At 44.5% G+C, this 20831-nt stretch overlaps 1 long non-coding RNA gene across 1 annotated transcript in view; it reads left to right on the forward strand.

The window, feature by feature from the left end:
• Window positions 1-20831, forward strand: part of LOC138664559 (uncharacterized) — a 264837-nt gene that overhangs the window by 221557 nt on the left and 22449 nt on the right. The window contains exon 3 of the long non-coding RNA XR_011318363.1: window positions 11289-11381. This is a non-coding gene — a long non-coding RNA (uncharacterized lncRNA). The remainder of the gene's footprint in view (window positions 1-11288; window positions 11382-20831) is intronic.

The raw sequence follows: 20831 nt of genomic DNA on the forward strand, positions 1-20831 counted from the left end.
TCTCTCCTCCGATATCGACAATACGAAGGTCTGTCTAATCAATAAAGACGGAGGGGAGACCTCAACGGCCATATCCAGAGACCACCTGAAAATATGCCCTGATAAGCTGAAAGATGGGGAAACAGATCCCAGGACTTCTCCGCCCGTGGAAGAGGAGAAGATGATACACACTGTTCTTGGCGATTTTCCCCAGTCCTGGACTCAAATAAATCAGGCCATTGTGGTACCTGTCTTAACGTTTCATCAACCGAGACCGCCAGAACTAAATGTGGTGCCAGGGCATCTGGACCCGCAAGCGCAGCCGACCCCACCAGAAGATGCGATGCCAACGGTCGAACCAGCGGGCCCTCCCTTTGTCATCAGTGAATCTGCCATGCCCACCACTAATAGTGGCAGCACTGAGGACTCCAGTATGCCAGTGCTGCTCAGACTCACTAGAAGTGTAGCTAGAAGACAGTGCACTACACTAGCGATAGCAAGCGTAGCGGGTCCTGTCAGGCCAGTAGCAACCCCTGCGCTGTGGAGGTCTACGCGTAGCACCAAGAATCAGACTCCACTTCGCTATAAACCTTGGAGATATTAACGATAGTTGCTATTTGGTTGAAAATGCTTGTGTAAATATGAGTGTTATAGGTTTAAAAATGGACAATGGTGTGATGGACAGTGAATCACTCCAAAACTTTCACAGGGGCCCCTTTGTTTACCCAGGGTCCCTGCTGTTCTATGGTTGCACCTACTGAACTGGGAGTCATGGACTGTGCATGACCAATCTTTTGCAACGTTCAAGCGTCCTTACCTTCCATAACAGAAAGCACTGTTATATTTATTTGTTCGTAGTATATAAGAATTTTGTGTGTTTTCTATTAACATGTATTGTTATTCTTCTTTTCCCAGTCCGGGAGTACTGGATTTAACCGGGGGGGAGTGCAGCGCCCCAGAGACCTGGTCGCTGCAGTAATGTCGCTCTGCCGCTAAGGAGGGTGATGTTATGTCTGATTGCACTAAAGGAGTTCATCTGACCAGGTATCACAGCACACATTACACTTCACACTCCGGCCACTAGGGGGAGCAAAAGGCACTATTTATTAGGTCACTCCTCACACTGGTAAAACTAGGGGTTGGACAGGAAGTCAGGGAGAACGCAGCCTGGGAAAGCTCCAGGGTGGACCTGTCAGAACTGGGAATCTGGCAGGTACCTAGCCGAAATGACAGATTGTTACAGAACCGCGCCTGCACTACCTTGCGGCGGTATCAAAAGAAAGGACACTAAGCAAAGGATATTGTGGACAGTGAGAAAAGAGATCAAGTACAAAGGAGAGCCAGTAGGAGTCGTGCCCCGAGAACGGCAACATCCTACTGAGGCGCGTAGCCGGTGGCCGGAGCACACCGAGGAAGTAACAGTCTCCACGCATTACTTCAGACAGCGGCAGGACAGTTAATTACAGGTTGGCTGTCTACCATACATCACCTAAGAAGGACATAGGAGGCAATCGTGGGAGAGGGGCGACACTAGGGTCCCAGAATAACTCCAGGCCTACCTGTCATAAAGGTGCGTCCTAGCCATAACAACCCTGGGGGTCGGAGAGAGAAAGATCTAGAAAGAACGAGAACAGAAGTTGTGAGGACTATCCCGAATGCCCAGCAGGGAAGAACTACAACACACATGCGCTAGTTGGTAGGCACTGATTTCCACCTGCAAAGGGGACTCTGGATGTGCCTTCGGACCGGCCGGTCTCAGACAGCCCTGTTGACAGTGCTCTGGATTGAGGATCCTGAAACCTTCAGTAAAAGGTAAAGAGACTGCAACCCTGTGTCCTTGTTATTCCTAGCACCTTGCACCACGCACCATCACCTTTCATTGGACACCCCTTAGCAGGGTCACAGATTGGGTCCAGCCACCGTGATATCCCCGGATCGAGTACCCCGTGGCCCTGTGTCTGGGGGCGCTCCACATACAGTACATATAACATAGAGTACATACTCACCATCACTTGTCACTTTGATCCCTGAAGCCAGTGTCACCTGTAAAAAATATTAAAATAAAAAACACACAATATACTCCCTGATCCGCAGAAATCCACGAGTGTCCCACGACGATCTCCCGTAGAGAGCAGCAGCATCAGCTGATGCGACCGCTCTCTAGGGGCTCCAGGAATACAATGACGGGAGGGAGGTATCCTTCAGTGCTGTATTCCTCCGCCACTGTAAAAAATAGTCCCTAGTCTCACTTTTGGCACTGCTGTGTGAGAAAGTTCCCACGCAGCAATGGCATAAAGTGAGACCCTGAACTGAGGTAACCTCTCAGTGATGCACTGCAAGAGCCATTGTCTCCTGTCAGTGTGTCACTGGAGGCCTATAGAGCAGTGACATCACCCGATGATATCTATTTATCTATCTATCTATCTATCTATCTATCTATCTATCTATCTATCTATCTATCTATCTATCTATCATCTATCTGTCTATCTGTGTGTAATGGAGTGTGGGTTGGACAAATGTAAAAGAGGAGGTTGGACAAGAAATGACATCACAAATCTTTTTTTTTGTCAATAATAGATCTTTATTTAGCTTTCAAAAACGTATACAAATCCGCATGGAAAAAACACATCAAAAAGCGCAGCAAAAGCGCAACAAAACCGCACCTGCGTTTTCTGGTAAGAGAGGGAAGAATCTGCAGCCGAAATTCCTAAGGCTACGTGTGCATATACCCTAAAAGTGCCTCGTTTTGGTTATTGGTGGAGGTCAAAGCAGATGGATCCCCATCGATCTAGAAGTTATTCTTTGTACAAGTGATAGCTTGTTACAATTAGACAACCCCTTTAAGGGAAAACCATAGGGCATGTTCAGACGTAGCAAATATGCAGAGTATTTTTGGTGCAAGGTATGAATTTTCCCTCTCCCAGATTTTTCCTTTTGCAGTCCATAGTCTGAAACTCATAGCAAACCCGCATGCACACGTGAATTTGGCTGCAGATTTGCCACAGATTAATTTCAGGTTTAGTTGCTGCAGATAAGTGGCAGAATCTGAGATGGAAAAATTCCATTACATGTGAACATAACCTTGTCCATTTTTTATTTAGAATCCAATTGAGCGTAAAAAAAAACTATCCAGGAAATAAAAACGTCAAAATGTCAACTGAATGAAGTTGTGCATGGTATGGAAAAAGGGTCCATTTCTTGAACTGAAAAAAGGAACATTTTTTAATCAATGGTAGTGGGTTTGTCATTTGCATGATCTCCATTTTTTACATCCACAAAAAATTTTTTCATAAAAGGCTTACAATTTCCTATGTACTCTTTGTAATTATTCTGTTATAAACTGGTGATATATGGATGGTCTCCGTATGGCATCTGTTTTTTCTAATCTATAGGAGAGTCATCCAAAACAACAGGTAAAACTAGCACCAGTGGCAATTTTTTTCATTCAAACCTTCACGGTGTGTGGAAAAACGTTTATGTGAACTGCAACACTGATTACGGCTGGATTCACACATCTGAGAGTACAGACCGTGATATATGGACTGACCACAGGTCTTCTACCCCAAACTAGACCATCTCATAAACGCTCATTAGGCTTTCAAGTTCAGCATCAAGGGCCATATTTGGACTATTTAACAGGTGTGTAAAGCCAGACTAACAATGGTCTCAATGCAGTCCTTTTTGTATACGAGCACAATATGAACCAAAAATATGCTCACATGAACTTAGTCTTAGGGTACCGTCACACTATAACATTTCGATCGCTACGACGGTACGATTCGTGACGTTCCAGCGATATCGTTACGATATCGCTGTGTCTGACACGCAGCAGCGATCAGGGATCCTGCTGAGAATCGTAAGTCGTAGCAGATCGTTTAGAACTTTCTTTCATCGCTGGATCTCCCGCTGTCATCGCTAGATCAGTGTGTGACACCGATCTAGCGATCTAGCGATGCGATCCAGCGATGCGTTCGCTTGTAACCAGGGTAAACATCGGGTAACTAAGCGCAGGACCGCGCTTAGTTACCCGATGTTTACCCTGGTTACAAGCGTTAAACTAAAAAAAAACAAACAGCACATACTTACATTCTGGTGTCCGTCAGGTCCCTTGCAGTCTGCTTCCAGCACTGTGACTGCCGGCCGTAAAGTGAAAGCAGAGCACAGCGGCTGTGCTTTCACTTTCACTTTACGGCCGGCAGTCACAGTGCGGGAAGCAGAGACTGCAAGGGACCTGACGGACACCAGAATGTAAGTATGTGCTGTTTTTTTTTTTTTAGTTTAACGCTTGTAACCAGGGTAAACATCGGGTAACTAGGCGCGGTCCTGCGCTTAGTTACCCGATGTTTACCCTGGTTACCCAGGGACCTCGGCATCTTGGTCGCTTGAGAGCGGTCTGTGTGACAGCTCCCCAGCGACCACACTACGATTTACCTACGATCACGGCCAGGTCATATCGCTGGTCGTGATCGTAGGTAAATCGTATAGTGTGACGGTACCCTTAGGCCACGATCAAACCTTCAGTATTTGGTCAGTATTTGACACCTCAGTATTTGTAAGCCGAAACCAGGAGTGGGTGAAAATTACAGACGTGGTGACGTGTGTCTATTATAGTTTTACTCCGATTGTTCCATTCCTGGTTTTGGCTTACAAATACTGAGGCAAAATACTGACCAAATACTGAGAGTATGAGGCCGGCGTCACACTAGAGTTTTACGGACTTATGAGAGGCGCAAAAACTACACATTGTAGAAGGACCAATGATTTTCTATGGGGCAGCTCCTATCTTCCGTATATTTCTCTGCCGTATGTTACGGGCGTAGAAAATAGCAGAATGCTGCGTTTGTCAGCGTATTGCGCAAAAAATCCACCAATGAAAGTCAATGGGGGCAAGAAAAATACGAATTACACATGGACCAACAGTGTGACTTGCGAGAAATACGCAGCTGTGTTATATAGAAAAGCCGGCAATTCAGTGCGGTGTACAGTAAAATTACACTGACAGGTTGTATTAGAATAGATAGAATAAATGTCTACACATAGTATAGGGATATATATATATATCTATTTATATATATATATATTTATGTCAGTGATACACACATATATATATATATATATATATATATATTTATATTTCATACAGCACTAGATAGAAGAAAAGCAGGTAATTCAATTGCCGGCTTTTGCTATCTCCTTCTCAAACCCGACAGGATATTAGACATGGTTTACATACAGTAAACCATTTCATATCTCTTATTTTTTTTACATATTCCTCACTAATAATGTTCCAAGTGTCTGTGTGCAAAATTTGGGGGCTCTAGCTGTTAGAATAAAGGGTTAAATCACGGAAAAAATTGGCATGGGCTCCCGCGCAATTTTCTCCGCCAGAGTGGGAAAGCCAGTGACTGAGGGCAGATATTAATAGCCTAGAGAGGGACCATGGTTATAGGAACCCCCCCCCCCCCCCCGGCTAAAAACACCTGCCCCCAGCCACCCCAGAAAAGGCACATCTGGAAGATGCGCCTATTCTAGCACTTAGCCTCTCTCTTCCCACTCCCCTGTAGTGGTGGGATATGGGGTAATAAAGGGTTAATGTCACCTTGCTATTGTAAGGTGACATTAAGCCAGGTTAATAATGGAGAGGTGTCAATAAGACACCTATCCATTATTAATCCAATAGAAGTAAATGGTTAATAAAACACATACACATTAGGAAAAAAGTATTTTATTGAAATAAAGAAACAGGGTGTTGTAAGCAGGGCTTGGAAGGGAAGGAGCGCCATTTGACTTGACTGCAAAATTTGATGGAATAATTAGCGGATGCCGTGTCGCATTTGAAGAGCCCCTGATGTTCCTAAACAGTGGAAACCCCACACAAGTGACCCCATTTTGAAAACAAGACCCCTTTAGGACCTCTAGATGTGTATTGCGCACCTTAAACCCCCAGGTGCTTCACAGAAGTTTATAACGTTAAGCCGTGAAAATAAAAAAAATTTAAAAATCACATTTTTCCCACAAAAATCTTTTAGCTGCAAATTTTGTATTTTCACAAGGAAAATGGACCTCAAAGATTGTTGTGCAATGTCTCCTGAGTTCACTGATACCCCATATGTGGTTGAAAACTACTTTTGAGGCACCGTGCAAAGCTCAGAAGGGAAGTAGCTCCATATTGCAGAGCAGATTTTGCTGCACTTGTTTGAGGGTGCCATGTTGCATTGACAGAGCCACTGAGGTGCCAGAACAGCAGAACCCCCATAAGCGACCCCATTTTACCAATTAAACCTCTCAATTAATTAATCTAGGGGTGCAGCGATTATATTGACACCACATGTGTTACAAACTTTTATATCATTGGGAAGTGAAGAAAAACTAATTTACATTTTTACCACCAAGATTGTATGTTAGCCCCAAGTTTTACATTTTCACAATGGGAAATGGGTAAAATGGCAAAATAATTTCTGCTGAATGTATAAATACCCCATATGTGGCTGTACAGTAGTACTACTTTGCCATACGGAGTGACTCGGGAGGGATAGATCGCTATTTGCCTCCTGGAACGCAGATTTTCCTAGACTAGTTTGTGGATTCTATATAAACAGCCCTTAAGTGGTAGAAAAGCAGAATCCCCCTCAAGTGACCCCATTTTTTAAAAATTATAACCCTTTGGTTGCTAGCACCGATCATGGGCATTGCTGCGGGGTGTCAGCTATCACATACAGCTGACACCTGCACGCGATCACCGTGGCCTTCCCTCCCGCAGAGCAGTACTGGTGCATCGCATGTCGCATAGGGGTTAAAATGTTCTTTGTTTTATAACTGCTTTAACCCTGCTGTTCTGTTGGTCAAAAATGACCGACTTTGAACTTCAATATTCTTTAAAATATTCAAGATGCGGCTCTGAAACCCGTGGCCGACCGACCCATCCTCATTTAAGTCAATCAACCACAAGTTTCAGAACCGCATCTTGAACACCCCAAAAAATACCAAAGTTCAAAATAGGTCTCCCCAGACCGAACAGAACAGCAGGGTGTGTCACCTGGCATGTGTGTGTAACTTGGCTCAGAACGTTACCATTCGCTTCCTCCTTTTATGCCCTGACGCGCTACATGAAAGTGTGGGTCCTTACTGGGTGTATGTACTCATGTTGTGAGGGCCAAGTGCTTGTGCCAGCCGCCTGTAGCCGGTTTTGTTGGCCAGCCAGAATCATGGAATCTACAGTTCAATAAAGGAGACTTCCGTTCTAATACTCTGTCTTTAATGAACAGTAACTTTGTGAGGGTTATGAACAAGGGATAGCGGGATGTTTCCCTTGCAGTACAAAGCATTCTCACTCACCCGGTATCCTTCCTCTGTAGTGTATTCCAGGGCTGGTGAAGCACACTGTTTTGCTCTACTCTGTCACAACCCAGCTGTTATGCCACAGTCCTGATCAGCGAGTCTCCCTATTTGCTTACCAGCTGTGCATCTTTTTTCTTCCACTACTGGTACCCTGGATCTACAGCTCAGGACCCCCACTTTTCCCATGAACTCAGACATATTTTGGTCCGTTACCTTCAGTGTTTGCAAGCTCAGGGTTTCTCATGACCCGTTGCCCTATTCAAGGACCTCATTCCAGAAGGCCACTCAATCATAGGTCACTTTAGCATCTCGCAAATTCCCTTGCTCTTAGTCTTCTCTAGATCCGGATCACCTTTAGGGCCCCTTTCCACTTGCGAGGAAAACGGACGAGTGCAATCCGATAAAAAAATCGGATTGCACTCGGACCAATGTTAGTCAATAGGTCACATTCCATTTGCGATTTTTTTTCTCAGCCGAAATCTGACTGAGAAAAAAATCGCAGCATGCTGCGTATTGTTGCGATTCTCGGACGAGACTCGCCAATGCAAGTCAATGGGTGCGAGAAAAAAAACACACAGCACTCGCACGATGCGAGTGCTGTCCAATTTTTACGCACCGGTGTCCTTTGAAAAGCCGGCAATTCGGCGCAGTGTACAGTAAAATCATACTGACAGGTTAGATTAGAGTAGATATATACACATAGAATAGGTATATATATGGTAATTCAATTGCCGGCTTTTGCTATCTCCTTCACAAACCCGACATGATATGAGACATGATTTACATACAGTAAACCATCTCATATCCCTTTTTTTTTGCATATTCCACACTACTAATGTTAGTAGTGTGTATGTGCAAAATTTGGGCGCTCTAGCTATTAAATTTAAGGGTTAAATCGTGGAAAAAATTGGCGTGGGCTCCCGCGCAATTTTCTCCGCCAGAGTGGTAAAGCCAGTGACTGAGGGCAGATATTAATAGCCTGGAGGGGGTCCATGGTTATTGGCCCCCCTGGCTAAAAACATCTGCCCCCAGCCAGCCCAGAAAAGGCACATCTGGAAGATGCGCCTATTCTGGCACTTGGCCACTCTCTTCCCATTCCCATGTAGCGGTGGGATATGGGGTAATGACGTGTTAATGTCACCTTGCTATTGTAAGGCGACATTAAACCAGATTAATAATGGAGAGGCGTCAATTATGACACCTATCCATTATTAATCCAATAGTATGAAATGGTTAATAAAACACACACACACATTATTACAAAGTCTTTTAATGAAATAAAGACACAGGTTGTTGTAATATTTTATTAGACTCTTAATCCACCTGAAGACCCTCGTTCTGTAAAAAAGAAAAAATTAAATATCAACAATATACCATACCTTCCGATGATCAGTCTCGTCCCACGCTGTAAATCCATCTGAAGGGGTTAACTAATTTTACATCCAGGAGCTCTGCTAATGCAGCTGTGCTCGTGGCTGTAAAACCCCGGGGAATGAATGGAATGTAGGTCAATGACCTGTAGTTACCTTTAGTCGCGGTGATGCGCCCTCTGCTGGATGTCCTCATATGAACTCGAGCGTGGGAAAATATTCTGAAAAGTTCCCAGGCTCGAATTCATATGAGGACATCCAGCAGAGGGTGCAGCTCAGCTCAATTTGGGTGTCCACAATTATGAGACAGCTGTAGCTTAGAAAGGCCAAGCTATTGCACGACTCTTAGGGTAGATAAGTAGAACACAGAGGGTAGATAAGTAGAACACAGCTAGAAGAGTATAGCCCAATGGAAATAAAACATAACTTTTACTAATAATATTAAAAAGTGGACAAAACAATACAAAATACAAATAAAAGTGCTCACGCCGAAAACTGTGCTCAATTAAAAAACTGGTTTGATCTCACCAATCATGGACGAAGGGTACCTATACCAGTGATGAAGGGTCCCAGGGAGGGTCCAAAAGTTGTAGGGTAAGGCACAGGGGACGGGGGACCTATTTCCTAAACCCCTGTCGTGCCCCAGCAATAGCTCCTGTCCTTACAAGGACAGGCCCAAGTGAGCCCTACAATGGACACCCCCCACCGTATGTAGTATGGTAGACACCTCCCTACGCGTTTCTTCTCCAATCGCGGAGATTCATCAGGGGAGTTTCAATGCCAAAAGACCCAGAGGTTGCTTCAAAGTCCATAGATGCTCAAAAGTCCATAAGTAGAGTAAAACAAGGGATATACGCAGTGGCTGTATATTATCCCCAGCATAGGCAGTTCTGTGTGTTGTCTGCCACAGAAGGTGACTCACACATAGAATAGGTATATATATGGTAATTCAATTGCCGGCTTTTGCTATCTCCTTCACAAACCCGACATGATATGAGACATGATTTACATACAGTAAACCATCTCATATCCCTTTTATTTTGCATATTCCACACTACTAATGTTAGTAGTGTGTATGTGCAAAATTTGGGCGCTCTAGCTATTAAATTTAAGGGTTAAATCGTGGAAAAAATTGGCGTGGGCTCCCGCGCAATTTTCTCCACCAGAGTGGTAAAGCCAGTGACTGAGGGCAGATATTAATAGCCTGGAGAGGGTCCATGGTTATTGGCCCCCCTGGCTAAAAACATCTGCCCCCAGCCAGCCCAGAAAAGGCACATCTGGAAGATGCGCCTATTCTGGCACTTGGCCACTCTCTTCCTATTCCCGTGTAGCGGTGGGATATGGGGTAATGACGTGTTTATGTCACCTTGCTATTGTAAGGCGACATTAAACCAGATTAATAATGGAGAGGCGTCAATTATGACACCTATCCATTATTAAGCCAATAGTATGAAATGGTTAATAAAACACACACCTTCTGTGGCAGACAACACACAGAACTGCCTATGCTGGGGATAATATACAGCCACTGCGTATATCCCTTGTTTTACTCTACTTATGGACTTTTGAGCATCTATGGACTTTGAAGCTACCTCTGGGCCTTTTGGCCATTGAAACTCCCCTGATGAATCTCCGTGATTGGAGAAGAAACGCGTAGGGAGGTGTCTACCATACTACATACGGTGGGGGGTGTCCATTGTAGGGCTCACTTGGGCCTGTCCTTGTAAGGACAGGAGCTATTGCTGGGGCACGACAGGGGTTTAGGAAATAGGTCCCCCGTCCCCTGTGCCTTACCCTACAACTTTTGGACCCTCCCTGGGACCCTTCATCACTGGTATGGGTACCCTTCGTCCATGATTGGTGAGATCAAACCAGTTTTTTAATTGAGCACAGTTTTCGGGGTGAGCACTTTTATTTGTATTTTGTATTGTTTTGTCCACTTTTTAATATTATTAGTAAAAGTTATGTTTTATTTCCATTGGGCTATACTCTTCTAGCTGTGTTCTACTTGTCCACAATTATGCACATAAAAAAAAATTCAACGGTGGTGGTTTTGCAATAATCACAGAAATTGGTGCTAGCAAACATAACTCATAATAAATAAATAATAATAATCTTTATTTATATAGCACCAACATATTCCGCAGCGCTTTACAGTTTAACAGTTTCAAAAACAACAGTCATAAGTAGTGCTGAGCATTCCAAAACCGCAAGTATCGGGTATCGGCCGATATTTGCGTTATCGGAATTCTGATACTGAGTTCCGATACTTTCAGTATATCGGATACCGGAATCGAAAGTTCCCATAATTCAAACAGCCAGAATTCAGCCAATGGGGAAAGATTAGAAGTGTGGGCACATCCTGTTCTGCATGGTAGGCATGTAACTACTGGCATGGCTGTGATTGGCTGCTGAAATGATGTCATGATGCACTATAAAAGTCGCTGCTGCCATTTTGGGTTCACTCTGCTGTGAATTCAGTTAGGGACAGGACGCTGTGTTCTGACTGAGGGCCAGTTTAGAGATAGTGATTTGCTTCATTGTGCTTTACCCAGCCTAATTTAGCAACCGATGTGTGAGAACCTTGTTTTTGTCTTGCAGCGGTGTTCACAGGTGTCTGCTAGGTCTCTGTGTGGAGCCGTTCTGTCCAGCGTGTCCACATGGACATTCCTTTTCTGAATCCTGATCATACAGGTATTGTACATATGACCAGGTTTTAAATACATCAGATAGGGATTACATACATTAGTTAGGACTGCTCTGATATGGGTATACCTTGACGTTTGGTAGAGCGGCTTAATATACATTTTTTGCAAAAAACGTATCAACCAAATACCGTTTTTTCCATCTTTTTACTAGCACTTGCTGTCCACTGTGATTTTTTTGCAACAGTGTGTTTTTGGTTTTACTGTGCTTTTTTGTGTTTTCAAGTCTCTTGGTGGTGTGAACATGTCTCTACGGGCTTGTTCACTGTGCGCGCAGCTCATGTGTTCTGGTTTCATATAATTGTTTTCTTGTGTCCACAAGACTGGGGAGGCCTCCACCCCTCTTTTTTTGAGCTGTGCGCACAGGAGCCGTTCTGTCCAGCGTGTCCACATGGACATTCCTTTTCTGAATCCTGCTCATGCAGGTATTGTACATATGACCAGGTTTTAAATACATCAGATAGGGATTACATACATTAGTTAGGACTGCTCTGATATGGGTATACCTTGATGTTTGGTAGAGCGGCTTAATATACATTTTTTGAAAAAAACGTATCAACCAAATACCCTGTTTTTTCCATCTTTTTACTAGCACTTGCTGTCCACTGTGATTTTTTTGCAACAGTGTGTTTTTTGGTTTTACTGTGCTTTTTTGTGTTTTCAAGTCTCTTGGTGGTGTGAACATGTCTCTACGGGCTTGTTCACTGTGCGCACAGCTCATGTGTTCTGGTTTCATATAAAGGTCTCTGTGTGAGTGCAGCTCACTCTGTAGCCTGTTCTGCAGCCACCGCTGGTTGTAGTCAGCTCAGGGTGCATCACTGCCTCATACTGTTCCATTGTCCGTTTTTCAATTAGTGCAGCCAGCTGCACATTTGTTCAAATGTATCCTATTAGTGGCTTTCCCTCCGTATCCTGCTAGATTGTGGGAAAACACTATATAGGAGTACATAGAGGAGCTTTTTTTGGCCTTGCAACGCCGTTCACGGCTGTCTACAAGGTCTGTGTGTGAGTGCAGCTCACTCTGTAGTCTGTTCTGCAAAAAAAAAAAAAAAATTAATTCCTGCTATTCCATTTGATTGGGCTAAACCTCTATGCCTTTAATGTCTCCTACACCTCCCCCAATACATCCTACATTATTCTTAGTTGTTTTCCTTCATGTAGAATTAACCTACAAGGAAAGAAAGGGTTTATTTTTTTTCCGATATTTTTGTCCCATTGACTTGCATTGGTATCGGGTATCGGTATCGGCGATATCCGATATTTTTTGAATATCGGCCGATACAATCCGATACCGATACTTATGGATATCGGAAGGTATCGCTCAACACTAGTCATAAGTAACAACGTTAACAATACAATAATTAAAGCGAAATAAAACGACCCTGCTTGTGAGAGCTTACAATCTACAATGAGGTGGCTGAGATACAACTCCTATATGATAGGCAATATTGCACCATAGAGAGCTTGTCTAATCAAGGTGTTTGAACTTGCCTCACAACTCAGAAACAGCAACTACCTCCAGCACTGGTTCCCTTAGCACGTACACAACTGAGCTTGCAAAATCATGCCGAAGTTTCAATGATCCCTTTAATAGAGTGTGTGCAATGTATATAACACGGTGACATTATTTACTACGCTGTTGTTATGGTATATTATGGCTTTTTATGCATCTCCCTGGAATTTTAGAGAATGGTAGGTGAAATAGTAGGTGAAATCATGGTACGTATTTAGAATGGCTTACATTTCAAGTAATTCCAGAGATATCACTGGCTGTAGATCAAGTAAACAGATCCCATCTGGAGGAGAACAACGTCTTAATACAAAATTGCGTTATAAACAACCGTCCTTCTGTGGTACATTCCTCCCTAGGCCAGCTCTGGGACAGAGACGGAGTGCAGTGTACATATGTGTGTGATATGTGAGCTTTGTATGGCTGAACAAGAGAGATACTCTAATGTGATTTCCTATAAAATCTAAAAAAAAATTTTGGATCATGAAATTGCGGATCCAGATATCACATGTGTACACGGCATGTCAGGGACTTCAATACGCTGAGGCTCTGATTCAATAAGCGGCATTTCCTACACCAGTCTTAATGAGAGGCATAAAGGAATACGATGCTCCAAATTCATCAGGAGGCGCATGCCACTTAATAAATTTGGTGCACCTTACCAGTGGTGTTCGCCTCTGTGTACCTCGCTAGAAAAGTCACTCCAGTCAGGGAATGGAGTAACATTTCTGACTTAAGAACTTTACATGAATTTGACAGGCACGTATAGTCACACCCTGTCCCGACCTCAGCTCCTTCCCAGCTCTGTTCATTTTGACAGATGTTTTTAACTGGCGTGAAAATGCAAAAAGTGCAAACATGTTGTTACTATTCAAAGGGCCTGATTCATCAAAGCTTTTAAGTTATTATTCTAGCGCAAAAACCTTTAAAAAGTTCTGGTGCGTTAACATTTTTTGACTTTGGTTGTTCTCAATCCACTTTGATGGAGCTGGAGTGGGACAGAGACGCCAAATTCATGACGAGAGACTGGGGTTTCTACGATTTATGGTGAGGCGAACAGTGAGATGTAGGTCATTCGTCCGACGCATATACCTCTTCATGAATCAGGAGAGTCTGAATCCAGCGCATCTTCTAATCAAGACCGGCATAAACAACCCTGGTCTTGATGATTTGGGGCCAAAATGTTTTATGTCAGTTTTATGGCATAAACACCTTGATATATCGGCCCTTAAGTGTATGTTCCACAAAGGTTTTTAGTAGAATTTTGAACCTGACGTAGCTCCAAATACTCTTTGAATACTCTCCCTGCTCCCATCAATGGAAATAAACTTTGTTGATCATACAAGATATTTTCTACTCAGGTTTTAAAAACTTTGCTGTGAAATAAAAGAAGTGACCAGTCCTTTTTTAAAAACAGCTCCAAACTTGACACTGTTAAATTAAAGGAATTTGCCACTAGGTTTTTGCTACCCCAATTGAGAGCAGCATGATGTTGTGGCAGAGATCCAGATTGCAGCGACGTATCACTTACTGGGCTGCTTGCTTCAGTTTTGATAAAATGGAAAGAAAATAAGTTGTTCCAGCCACCATGAAAATGTTTTAAAAATTGATTCTTTATTGCAAAAATTGCTGAAATAGCAAGACACTAGGGCTGCGGTAGCTAATACATGTTGGCAAAAAACGCGGAGAACAGAGAAAAGAAAACATGTTTCGACCGCAGTCTTTGTCCCAGCTAAACTCTCAGTCCACATAATACTGGTCTATTAAAAACAAACAGACCAAACATAACACTATATCAAAGTCACATGACCCATGTAGGAAAAGGTCCAGAAATGACGTGCTCTGTAAACCAAAAACCTATATTAAATGCTGAATTTTGCATTATAAGATCAAAAAATTTCACCCGAATATGACAAGAAAATACAACTTTGCTGATAAAAACATTAATAGTGAAACATGATTTCATTTCTTCTGTTGAGACTGTCCAGGAATCTGGCTCCCAACTTTTAAATCTAGAAAGCCTCTCGGGTGAAAAAGAGTCTCTGCATATGCCCTCCATGGTAAGATCTTTTCATCTTTTCAATACCAAAAGTCTGAAAAAGTAACCACATTACAATGATGACAAGTGATAAAATGTTTAGCTGCTGCGGACACATTGTGTATGTATTTTTAGTATTAATAATGTCATTTATGCAGCGCACCAGAGTCCTGGTCGTTGCAGTAATGTTGTTCTTCCACCAGGGGGAGTGATGTTACGTCTGAGGGCAATGAAGAAGATCTTCTGTCCAGGTATCACAACCACAATACACACTTCACACTCCAGGCTGCCAGGGGGAGTCATGCTTCTATCTATTAGGGCACTCCCCACAATTAGGTAAAACTGGTAGTCTGGGCAGAAAGTTAGAAGGAGGAGAGGAGAGCAGACAGAAGGTCTGTGGGAGAATGAGGGTTCATGGAGCTCAGCCTGCCCCACGTGCGGCAGCATCCAAAGAAAGAGACATTGAAAGGAATTGTGTTGCAGTGAGTGAGAAACGAAGTCATACCAAAAGGAGAGGAACATCAGAGGGAGACCAGCTAGAAGCAGGCTGCCTCCTTCTGAAGCGCAGTACCGGTAGCCAGAACACCGAGGGAGTAAGGATCTCTATGCTTTACTTCAGAGACTGGCAGGACAGTTGATTCCACGTTGGCTGCCCAACCATATACCCAGGAGGCACGGTGGCAACTTGTGGGGGCCGGGGCGTCTCTAGGGTCCCTATAAAAGCCTCAGGCCATCAGTCATACGGGTTTGTCCTATCCGTCAGGGGGACAGAGAGAAAGAGACTTAACACCTACGATAGTTGTGAGGACCTCACCGAGGAGCTCAGCTGGGAGGTACTACAACACTCAGGCGCTAGAGGAAGGCTATTGAATTCCACCTGGATAAGGGGACTCTGGAATTGCCCTCAGACTGGCCGGACTCTGCCTACCCTGTGGTCTCTACACTGGACTGTGGATGCTGAAGCCTTCAGTAAAGGTAAAGAGACTGCAACCTTGTGTCCTCATTATTCACTGCGCCCTACATCATCCACCATCCTCCATCTACACTCTGGGAAGCCCTGGGGACATACTTCACCTGTGGGAAGGTATACCATCTAGCTGCCATAACATCACCACAGCGGACCCTTAAGCAGCGTCGGTCACCCTGACCGAATACCACATGTGGTGTCACGAACATTATCCCTTTAACCCCTTCATGACCTTGGGATTTTTCGTTTTTCCGTGTTCGTTTTTCACTCCTCTCCTTCCCAGAGCCATAACTTTTTAATTTTTCTGTCAATTTGGCCATGTGAGGGCTTATTTTTTGCGGGACGAGTTGTAATTTTGAACGACATCATTGGTTTTAGCATGTCGTGTACTAGAAAATGGGAAAAAAATTCCAAGTGTGGTGAAATTGCAAAAAAAGTGCAATCCCACACTTGTTTTTTGTTTGGCTTTTTTGCTAGGTTCACTAAATGCTAAAACTGACCTGACATTATGATTCTCCAGGTCAGTACGAGTTCATAGACACCAAACATGACTAGGTTATTTTTTATCTAAGTGGTGAAAAAAAATTCCAAACTTTGCTAAAAAAAAAAAAAAAAATTGCGCCATTTTCCGATACCCGTAGCTTGGGTTGAGCGAAACGGGTCGAGATTTTTCAAAAGTCGTCGACTTTTGGCAAGGTCGGGTTTCATGAAACCCGACCCGACCCCAGTGTGGGGTCGGCCATGAAGTCGGCGATCTTTTGAATCTGGAATCGGAATTCCGATACCGATTCCCGATATGATTAAGATATCGGGAATTGGTATCGGAATTCAGATTAAAGTGTAAAATAAAGAATTAAAATAAAAAATAGCGCAATACTTACCCTCTGACGCGCCCTGGTACTAACAGGCAGTCTTCCTTCCTTAGAATCAGCCTTCCAGGACCTGGCGGTGACGTCGCGGCTTGTGATTGGCCGCGCGGCCGCCCATGTGACCGCTCGCGTGACCAATCAGAAGCCGTGACGTCACCGAAGGTCCTTCAAGCGCTGATTCTTAGCAAGGAAGGCTGTTGGAAGGAAGCAGGGCGCTTCCGAGGGTGAGTATATTCCTATTAGGTATATACTCACCCTCGGAAGCGCCCTGCTTCCTTCCGACAGCCTTCCTTCCTAAGAATCAGCGCTTGAAGGACCTTCGGTGACGTCACGGCTTCTGATTGGTCGCGCGAGCGGTCACATGGGCGGCCGCGCGGCCAATCACAAGCCGCGACGTCACAGCGACGTCACCGCCAGGTCCTGGAAGGCTGATTCTAAGGAAGGAAGACTGCCGGTTAGTACCAGGGCGCGTCAGAGGGTAAGTATTGCGATATTTTTTATTTTAATTCTTTATTTTACACTAAAATATGGATCGCAGGGCCTGAAGGATAGTTTCCGCTCCTTCAGACCCTGGGAACCATGTTTCGAGTTTCGGACGACCCCGACCCCGACTTTTTTATAGGATCAGCCGATTTCACTCGACCCGACTTTTGAAAAAGTCGGGTTTCGTGAAACCCGACCCGATCCTATAAAAGTAAAGGTCGCTCATCCCTACCCGTAGCGTCTCCATTTTTCATGATCTGGGGTAGGTTGAGGGCTTATTTTTTGCATGCCGAGATGACGTTTTTAATGATAGCATTTGGTGCTGATACATTCTTTTGATCGCCCGTTATTGCATTTTAATGCAATATTGCGGCGACCAAAAAAACGTAATTTAATTGATAGATCGGGCGATTCTGAGCGCGGCGATACCAAATATGTGTAGATTTGATTTTTTTTTTATTGATTTATTTTGATTGGGGCGAAAGGGGGGTGATTTAAACTTTTATATTTTTTTTTATTTTTTTCACATTTTTTTTAACTTTTTTTTTTTACTTTTGTCATGCTTCAATAGCCTCCATGGGAGGCTAGAAGCAGGCACAACGCGATCGGCTCTGCTACATAGCAGCGATCATCAGATCGCTGCTATGTAGCAGAATTGCAGGTGCCGAGGATCAGTAACCATAGAGGTCTCAAGGACCTCTATGGTTACTATTCTGAAGCATCGCCGACCCCCGATCATGTGACGGGGGTCGGCGATGATGTCATTTCCGGCCGCCCGGCCGGAAATGGTAGTTAAATGCCGCTGTCTGCGATTGACAGCGGCATTTAACTAGTTAATAGGTGCGGGCAGATCGTGATTCTGCCCGCGCCTATTACGGGCACATGTCAGCTGTTCAAAACAGCTGACATGTCCCGGCTTTGATGCGGGCTCACCGCGGAGCCCTGCATCAAAGCAGGGGATCTGACCTCGGACATACTATCCCGTCCGAGGTCAGATAGGGGTTAAAGACCTTTCCCCCAATATATCAACGGACGTTCCCCTAGGGCCACGGACCGGGTCAGCCACCGTGACATCTCCACTGAGAACCGAAGGACCCGGTACCGAGTAACCCCTAGCCCTGGGGGGCACTCCAACTTTGGCGTCACGAACAGGATCTACTTAAGCCTGAAAAATCAGGTCATGTGCACCTAAGATCTGTGCCAGGACTGTATTTGAACTGTGAATTGCTTAAAGACTGTGTATTGCCACTTGCTGCCAAAATTCCCACCAAAACCGCCGCCATTACAGCACCATGTGATGTGCCAAAGGAGTGGGGCGTGTCATCGTGGGCGTAGCCTGGAAGAACGGCGCGAAAATGGAGCCAGCCCCTCACAGATACTACTACGCCAGAAAAATATGCCCATCAACCAAAGGAATCCACCTCCTACTCTGGGATGGTGGAGGAAGAAGGAACCACCCTCCAGAAGAGGAAGGGTGGAGAATTCCTTGCAGTGCTGTCCATCAATCAGAAGCCGAAGAGGCCCCGCCGTCTTGTATGAACCCGGAGGTTCTCGGCGCGGAAGTCGAGAAGCTGTGCCGCCAGTACCAGAAATCTTGGTACCGTGCAGCTGCCAGCATCCAGGAGCAGCAGCGCAGCCAGCCGACGGAGCCGCCACCTACAGTGGAAGAGACCGGCACCGGAGATGACGCGGTGGCAGGTAAGCAATCCGAACCTGCCCAGCCACTGACGAGACCCTCCTAGTGCCCATTGACTCCTTGCCATCGCCACCTAGAGACTCGGAGCCGTTGTCACCAGAGGCTCCACATTGCTCGACACCACCCTCATCTGGCCAGGTGAGGGAAACAATAACCGCCGCCATTCCTGAAAGAGCACCTGTCATTCTGTGCTCCAGATATGCTGGTGCCTTAGTGGAGCAAAGAACTGTGAGCACACAGACCCCCATCAGGAGTGCGGATGCCCTCTATGTAGTACCGGGTAGTCAACAGTAACCAAAGGGACTACCCCCACCGGTACTACCCCCAGAACTGCAATAAAGCCTCGGAACACTGGCTGAATGTATATAGTTCTAAAAAAAACATTTCCTTTTTGCTGCTTCAAAACCCGTCTAGGGTTATTTCCTTAAAGGGGTCCCGCGTTAAAGGGATCCTCAGTTTTGCACAAGTTTCATCATTGTTTCAAAAGAACTGCAGAATCATGAACTGTGCATGATCACAAACTGCCTGTATATAGTTTGCACCTTCTTAAAGGTGCTCTCTACTGGTTTTACAAGAAGAGCTTTTCGAAGAGACTGTTCCTGATGATGGCGTGAAAGTTCTTGCTTCACCGTTGATGACTGAATTGTTGATACTTTGCACTACCTCAGAAGAAACTCGAGTTTACCCTTAAAGGGAATGTTTACCTGTTGCATTTTGATAATGTTGCTTTAAGAAGTTAGATAGTAATAATGTTTACATAGCTGATAGTGTGTAGCTAGAAAGTTAGATAATAGTAAAATGTCTGATAAGGCACTTTTGAATAAAAATAAATGGGGCTTGTCATGGAACATCAGCCAGCCGGAGCTGGTACGTAAGGAGAATAGCTGAACAGGTGTGAGAGTCTGTAGCTCCTAGTAGCACGTTTGATGTACTTTGAGAATAAAATGTTAAATGATGTACTTTAAAATGATATGTTTAGGAAAGGAAATGCAGTAGGCCCGTGGGGGTAGACAGATAGTCCTGCATGTGTAGAAGAGAGATAAAGAAAATGTTGATTTGCACTTTAAGGGTTAATGATAGTATACCCTTAGAGGGTACTTGCACTAAGTAGATACAATTACCCGTACAGGTATTCTGTTTCATAGTTAGATAATAATTGTTTTCCCTCTGCCTTTAAAAGTCGCGCACGCAATGTAAATATGTTATTGTTTGTAATGTTCAAGTGTTCTCACCTCCCATAAAGGGAAGCTTAGTATATATTAACTGGTTTTATAGCATTTAAAAAAAAAAATTGCATGTCTTTTGCTAATGTATTGTTTTCTTTTTCCCAGTCTGGGAGTACTGGATTTAACTGGGGGGGGGGGGGGAGGGGGGTTGTGTGTGTGCAGCGCCTCAGAGTCCTGGTCGTTGTTGAAGTAATGTTGTTCTTCCACCAGGGGGAGTGATGTTACGTCTGAGGGCAATGAAGGAGATCTTCTGTCCGGGTATCACAACCACAATACACATGTCACGCCGTAAGCGGCGTTAAAGGGGCAGGAGGGCGTACTGGGACCCGCACCTGTCCCTACCACATTAATGGGGCCCTGGCTTTCCCTTATCTCGGGGGTACCTATGATGGTTAGGAGGCCCGAGCCGCCAGCGTCTCCCTGTCTCCTGTGCAGGCCCTATAAGTGGCCCCCTCTCCCCCCCAGGGAGGAGGACTGCACCAGTTGATAAACACAACAATAAACAGGGTATACAGACAAGGTAACTAAAAGTCTCAAACTCACCAAATGCTCACACAACCACAGAGGGTACACATAGAAGGGAAGAGAAGGAGAAAACTAGGAAGGAAAACAGGTTTAACAATCAACCAAAACAATAGACACCAGTCTCT

This window comes from Ranitomeya imitator, chromosome 2 (assembly GCF_032444005.1).
Source record: "Ranitomeya imitator isolate aRanImi1 chromosome 2, aRanImi1.pri, whole genome shotgun sequence".
Lineage (NCBI taxonomy): Eukaryota > Metazoa > Chordata > Amphibia > Anura > Dendrobatidae > Ranitomeya > Ranitomeya imitator.